Source organism: Myotis davidii, unplaced genomic scaffold (genome assembly GCF_000327345.1).
Source record: "Myotis davidii unplaced genomic scaffold, ASM32734v1 scaffold621, whole genome shotgun sequence".
Classification (NCBI taxonomy): Eukaryota; Metazoa; Chordata; class Mammalia; order Chiroptera; family Vespertilionidae; genus Myotis; species Myotis davidii.
In genome coordinates, this window is record NW_006291207.1 from 3642 (window position 1) to 11786 (window position 8145).

Sequence of the window (8145 nt, forward strand, 5' to 3'; positions counted from 1 at the left end):
CATTCCTGTGGTCACTCCCTTGGGGGTGGGGGGGTTCAGGCTGAAGACCCAGCTCTACAAATATGGGGATAGATAGTCAGTTCTGCTTTGTTCTTTCAGAAGCAGACTCTGGGGAAGTTTGCTGACCTGTTCCTGGGCCCCAGGCCATTAACAAACTGGCCTCAGAGGGCAGTGTGGTCCTTTCCATGTGCAGCCAAGTCCTATAGAGACAGACACAGACTGTCTCTATAGAACAAGTGATCCATTTAATGAGAGCCAAATGTGGACAGCTTCTGATAGGGGTTAGACCAAAGTACCTTCCGGGAGGCACAAAAATGGCAGACAAAACAGTCAGCCACAGTCAAGGTAAGAAAGATCCAAAGGGAGCTCCCAGCAGGCACTTAACTTCTGCTGAGATGAACTCCACTTCACTTTTTGTTGTTTTTTAAAAATTATCTCCTTTATTTTCCTTGTTTATTGCTTTGTTATTATTCTTGCCTCTCTTTTATCTTTCATACCTTCAATTTTTCTCTTTCCTATTCTTACTCTGTTTTTTCTCTTCTTTCTCCTGTTTTCTTTTTTCCTTTTCTTATTATTTGTCTTTCTTCTTATGTCGGAGGCTAACTCCAGCATGTCATCAATGCAAGAAGTTTCATTGAAAGGTTGATGGAACTTGGGGATTCAGCAGGGCTTTTCTTTTATACCATTTTCCTTCCCCCATTCTTTATTCTTATTTTCTTTTGCCCTTTTATATTCCTTTTCTTTCCCCTTTTTTTTCCTTCTCATATTTTTTCTTTATTATTCTTGCTCTCTTTTCTCTTTCATAATTGCTGGAAGCTAGTAGAATAATATCCTGTAAGAAAATTGCATCAAATTTTAATTGCTTTAAATTTTTTACTTTAAAATTATTTTTCACTTGTAATGCTGATAGCAAAACACCCATGGACTCACACATGGTGTCAGAATAAGCCAAAGGAAAATGGTTTGGGCAAAAACGAAGGATCCCAAGTCTAGTTGTTCCTACAGTCAAGCTCCTCTGGCTGCCCGAAATGCCTTACAATTATGTTTTGTCTCTAGACTCTTTAATAATTTACTGCAGCCCTTCTCCAGATTCCTGAACCCTTCTAGATGCCAAGAAACACACACTGGCACCTAATTCTATTTTCTTTTGTGGTTGCTTTTGTGGTTGTTGTAGTAGGGGGTCTTTTGTCTGTTTTTGTTTTGTTTCTTATTTTGTTCTGTCAGCACCTACACAATAGCTCACATAACATAGTCTGAGGTGAGCCCTATAGTCAGCCAGCCTGAGAGAAGACACGCACAGGACAACAATCAAGACCAAATTATAACAGGAGAGCCCAAATACTCCACACAAGGGATATTTCCAGAGCATCTAGCTCAGAAGATCAAAGAGACAATACTGCTGGGTCCCATATAATACTTACTACATAAGGATACCCCATGAAGGCTAGGAGACATAGAAGTCTGATCTAATACATAGAAACAAATTTAAAGGGTCAGCAACAATTTGGAGACAAAGAAGCAACCCACAAATGAAAGAAAAGGAGGGATCTTCAGAAAAAGAGATAATTGAAATGGAGGCAAGCAATTTATCAGATATATAGTTCAATGTAATGGTTATAAGGGTACTCAAGGAACTTAGTGGAAATTACAAGAAACTTGTAAAGACACTAACAAAGAAAAAAATTATAGGTCAATATCCCTGATGAACATAGATGGTAAAATTCTCAACAAAATATTAGCAAATCAGATTGAATAATACATTAAAAAGGTCATACACCATGACCAAGTGGGATATATTCCAGGGATGCAAGGACGGTTCAATATTTGCAAATAAATAAACACGATACACCACATAAACAAAATGAAGGATAAATACCATATGAGCATATCAATACATGTCAAAAAAACACTTGACAAAATCCAGGAACCATTTATGATAAAAACTCTCAGCAAAATGGGATAGAGGTATCATACCTCAACTTAATAAAAGCTATATATGAGAAACCTGTAGCCAACATCATACTCAATGGTTAAAAATGAAAAACACACCCCTTAAGATCAAAGACAGAGATGTCCACTGTCACTTCTCTTATTTAACATAGTACTGGAAGTCCTAGCCATGGTGATTAGACAAGAAGAAGAAATGATAGGCATCCAAATTGGAAAAGAGGAAGTAAAACTTTTGTTATTTGCTGATGACATGATATTGCACATAGAAAACCTTAAAGATTCTGCCAAAAACTACTAGGCTTATTAAATGAATTTGGCAACGCAGCAGGATACAAAATTAACACCCAGAAATCGATGGCATTTTTATAATGAATTTTCAGAAAGGAAAGCTAAACAAACAATCCCATTTATCATTGCAACAAAAAAATTAAACTTAACCAAGGAAGAAAAAGACTTGTACTTGGAAAACAATAGGATGCTGAAAAAAGAGATAGAGGAAGATATAAACAAGTGGAAGAATATACTGTGTTCCTAGATTAGTAGAATTAGCATTATCAAAATGTCCATACTATCCAAATCAATCTACAGATCCAATTCAATTTCTATAAAATACCAGTGGCATAGTTCACAAATCTAGAAAAAAACAAAAATTTATATAGAACCAAAAATGGACCCCAAATAGCCTCAGCAATCTTTAGAAAGAAGAGCACAGTTGGAGGGATCACAGTACCAAACTCTACTACAGAGCCATTGTAATCACAACAGCCTGGTATTGGCACAAAAAAACAAAAAGGCATATAGACCAATGGAACAGAACAGAGACCTCAGAAATTAATCCACGCCAATAAGGTCAATTAATATTTGACAAAGGAGGTGAGAAAACACAATGGAGTCAAGACAGTCTCTTTAATAAATGGTTTTTGGAAAATTTTTGTGCATCTACATGCACAAAAATGAAACTAGACCAGCATCTTACACCATACACAAGACCTAAATGTAAGTCATAAAACTCCTAGCTGAAACATAGTAAGATCTCACGTAGCAGTATTTTCACTGGTATGTTGCCTAGGACAAGGGGAAAAAAAGGAGAAAATAAACAAATGGGACTTCATCAAACTAAAAATCTTCTGCACAGCAAAAGAAACCATCAACAAAATGAAACGAAACCCATTACATGGGGGAACATAGTCACCAATAGTGCTTCCAGTAAGGGGTTAATTTACAAAATATACAAAGAACTCATACAACTCAACAATTCAATCCAACAATCCAGGAAGATAAACAATCCAGTTAAACAATGGGAAAAGGACCCTAACAAAGACTTCTGAAATGAGGACTTACAGACATATGAGAAAATGCTCAATGCCACTAATCATTGTAGAGATGCACATTCAAACTACAATGAGGTATCAACTCACACCGGCCAGAATGGCTACCATCAATAAATGAAGAAACAACAAGTGCTGATACATATGTGGAGAAAAGGGAACCCCAGGATCCTGCTGGTGGGAGTGCATACTGGTGAAACCTCTGAAAAACAGTGTGGAAATTTTTCATAAAATTGAAACTGAAACTTCCATTTGATCCAGAGATCCCACTTTTGGGAATATATTCTAAGAATTCTGAAACACCAATCAGAGAATCCTGAACCAATCAGAAAAAAATATATGCACCCCTATGTTCATAGCAGCACAATTTACAATAGCCAAGATTTGGAAACACTCCACAGTGGATAAAAACTGTGTTACATCTACACGATGGAAAACTATGGCTCAGTTGATAAAGTGTAGGCCTGGTACTGAAGGGTCCTGGGTTTGATTTTTGTCAAGGATAGGTACTTCGTTACAGGCTCATGTGCCTGAGGCAACCAATCGATGTGTCCCTCTATCATCGATGTTTTTTTCTGTCTCTCCCACTCCCTTCTATTCTCTCTAAAAATCAATGCAAGAATATCCTCAAGTGAGGTTTAACAAACAAAAAGAGAAAGAAAAAAGGATTTCTTACCCTTTAAACATGGAGGGACCTGGAGAATATTATGCTAGGTGAAATAAGCCAGTCAGAGAAAGACAAGTATCACATGATGTCACTCATATATAGAATCTAATGAGCAAAATTAACTGATGAACAAAATAGATCCATACACATAGAAGCATGGAACAATATGATGAATCTCAGAGCCAAAGGGGGCTTGGGGTTGGAAGAGATTAACCAGAGAACTTGAATGCATATATGCATAACCCATAACAGAGACAATAGTGTGGTGAAGGCCTGGGGGGTCTGGGGTGGAATGGGGTCAATGGGGGTAGAAGGGGGATATCTGTAATACTTTCAATAATAAGGATAAATTTAAAAAATAAATTGTATAAATGTATGTCAGGTGTTGTTCCATATGAATTACTTATATAAACTCATTTAATCCTCATAACAAAACAAAAAAGAAAAGAAAAAAAAGAAAGAAAGAAAAAGAGAAAAGGAGCTCTTACTTTTTGAGATGGCATGGTTGGACCTGGAAATAATTATGATAAATGAAATAAGCCAGTTAAAGAAGGACAAATATCACATGATCTCACTTATATGTGGAATCTAATGAACAAAATAAACTGACGAACAAAATACTTCCCGAGGTATGGATGCATGGAACAAAATAACAGATCTCAATGGGAGTTGGGGCTGGGAGGGTACAGGAAGAGATGAACATATAGGCATGTAGCATAACCCATATACACAGACAATAGTATGGGAAAGGCCTGGGGTGAGGTGGGAGTTAGGTGGAGGGGGGCAAACAGGGAGAAAATGAGAGACATCTGTAATACTGTCAACAACTTTTCAAAAAGAATGAGTTTTATGGTATATGTCATACCTCAAAACAACTTTTTAAAAATAGCAGTCTTCAAGCAAGACAAAATCCCAAAGACACACCAGGAAATATATTTGAATAAAAAATTTCTTGGCATGGAGAAAATAAAATTAAAAGAAATATGTAAAGCTCAGGAAAAAATGCAACCAGCAAGGCAGACATTGGGCCTTTTTATTATGTCACCAAGTCAATAAATACATTAATGAAAAAGCAACCAAAAATGGGGCAGTGCATATAGACTATTTACAGATGAGAACATACCAATAGTCAATAAAAAAGAAATATTTATCAAAACTCAACAATAATCTGAAAAATGCAGATGCAAATAACAACCTCCAAATTAGATTGATAAGAACTTGTGGATTCTCTCAGATGCTGTGAGGAGAGTGAATGGGTGGCAGCTTGGCAGTGATTATTATAATTAAAAATGCAAATGCTACATGACTAACATGAACATCCATTTCCAGATATCTACATTAAATAAATAATACTACATGAGCCCAAGCAGACATAAAATTGATTTTTTTGTTGTACAACGGTTTGGAATAATAAAAACATTCTTAAATTCTAAAAGAAAATGAATACATTTGTCTTGACTTGTACATCAAAAGACTACAAAACACGTGAAAGGACAGCATGCTGCCAGATGGCAATTGGTGTTGCACTAACCCTCTGTGTGTGCCCTAACTGGATAGAGCGTTGGTCCATGGACTGAAGGATCCTGAGTTCGATTCTGGTGAAGGACAAATACTTTGGTTGCATGCTTGTTGCAGGAGGCAACCAATTGATGTGTCTCTCTTTCACTTTGATCTTTCTCTCTCTCTGTCTTTCCCTCTCCATTCCACTCTCTCTCTAAAAATGAATGGAAAAATATCCTTGGGTGAGGATTAACTAACTAACAAACTAACTAACTAACTAACTAAATAAATAAATAAATAATAACCAATCCTGTGGGCTTGTGTGATGTATTGGATTCTATGGAGCTGTGAAGTATCTATATATAAAAAAGCCTAAGTGATTGTCTGACCATTCAACCCTTCAACCTTTTGACCAGTAGCAATGATGCTCACTGACCACCAGGGGGAAGATGCTCAACACACAGGCATGGAAACATGGAACTCAGAGGGAAGTGGGGAAGGGGAATGGTGGGAAGAGATTAACCAAACATCTTATATTCATACTAGAGACCCGGTGCAAGGATTTGTGCACCAGCAGGGTCCCTAGGCTTGGCCTGTGGGGAATAGGCCAAAACCAGCAGTCTGATATCCTCTGAGGGGTCCTGGATTGCAAGAGGGTGCAGACCAGGCAGAGGGACCCCACCGGTGCACAAATTTATGCACTGGGCCTCTAGTAAAATATATGCAACTTTCCCTGCCAGCTAATTTTCCTCCCAGAATTTTCTCTGAGTCCATGGTGGTATAAGAACTTGGGAGATAGATAGAAGACAGAAAAGCTCTCTATAGTTTTATGCAAAGAAGCATCAGTAAGGAAGTCAATGATACAAACAATACTTTCAATCATCTTGACCTAATTAACATTTAAAATTGACATGTACATTACCTATACCCAATAAGTACAGGATAAATATGTCTTTAAATTTCACAAAGAATATCCATGAAATAGACTATATATTATGGTCATAAAACAAGTCTTAATAAAGTTCACAGGATTAAAAGCACAGAGAATGCATTATTTGACAACAATCATATTAACTTAAAAATCAAGAGGATTGAGACAGCCAACTTTTTGTAAGCAAAATAATATACTACTAAATAATCTATGGTTTTTCCAAGAGCAATCAAATGAGAAAGTAAATATTTTAAAGTAAGGAAACATTCCAACAGATTTTCAAAATTTGAGATATTTAACCAAAACAGATAGTTATAAAAATTTATAGATTTAAATGCTTATAACATAAATGGAGAAATATATAAAAATCATAGATCTAAACTTTTAAATTAAAAAAATCCGTGAAAAGTAAATTTAACAAAAAATAGAAGGAAGTAATAAAAGCAAGAGAGGAAATTAAAACAATTGAATATCCTATCTAATAAAAGGGTAATATGCAAATTAACCATCACTCCATCACAAAGATGGCAGTGCCCATAGCCACAAGATGGCGGTGCCCAGTCCTCTCAGCCCCGCTAGAGTCCTCCAGTCCCAGGGGGTGACTGCTGAGAGCGGGCAGTGTGAGCGGCCATCCCGCCGGATTCCTCCAGTCCTGGTCTGAGGTGCAGACAACCTCATATGGTGGCTGCCCAGCTGCCCAGAGCTCACCCAAGGCTCAGGTACCCAGGGCTGGCAGAGCAGTGGCAGCAGCAGAGATGTGATGGGGCATCACCTTTCCCTGATCCTGGGTTGCCTCCCGCACCTGGGGGCTCCCAGATTGTGAGAGAGGGCAGGCTGGGCTGAGGGATCCCCCATCCAGTGCATGAATTTTCATGCACCAGGCCTGTAGTAGATGTATAATAATAAAAATCAACAGGGCCAGAAGGTATCTTGCTTTTCTGTTTTCTTTTTTTTTGCAAAAATACCTACAAGGTTGATAAGAAAAAAAAATTTAAATCACAAACAATTAACATCTGGAGTAAAAAAGATGACATTCCTACAGATCCTACAGACATTAAAAGATACTGAGAATATTGTAAAGATTTTGCATAAGTAGATTTGATATTTTAGTTGAAATTCCTTGAAAAACACTATTTCATTATCTATTCCTGTGTAATAAGTTACCTACAAAATTGGTGGCTTAACATTTAATGCTTTTTTTTCATTTATTTTCACTTTCAGCCATTTAATGGTGTTTCGCAGTTCTGGGAGTTGACTGAATTCAGTGGGTGGTTCTCACTTGGTTTCCATCATGTGGTTGGAGTCACCTGGTAGCTGGGGCTGGGTCCTCACTTAGTACACTGACACACTCTCTCCCTCTGTATACAGGTCAGTGCTCTAACGTGGCCTCTGTGGTCCCTCAGCAACGAAGGGGATATTATAATATTAAATATATATTAGCTACGGCTGGAGACTTTCAAGAGAGATAAGTAAAGCTGCAAAACACCTTGTGCTCTGATCAGGAATCAAACCATGACTTCCTGCTTCATAGGTTGATGCTCAACCACTGAGCAACACTGGCCAGGCTGCAAGACTTCTTTAGACCCAGCCTCAAACCCGTGTGGCATTATTTCCACCACTTCTAATGGCCAGATTGAATGGGGGTGCAGGGGAGGATACAATCTACCTTTCCATGAGATGAATGACACATATTTTACACCCCTTATTAATCTGTCTCACACAATTTACTAAAACTGACTCTAAAATAGACAATCTTATAGTCCTACATC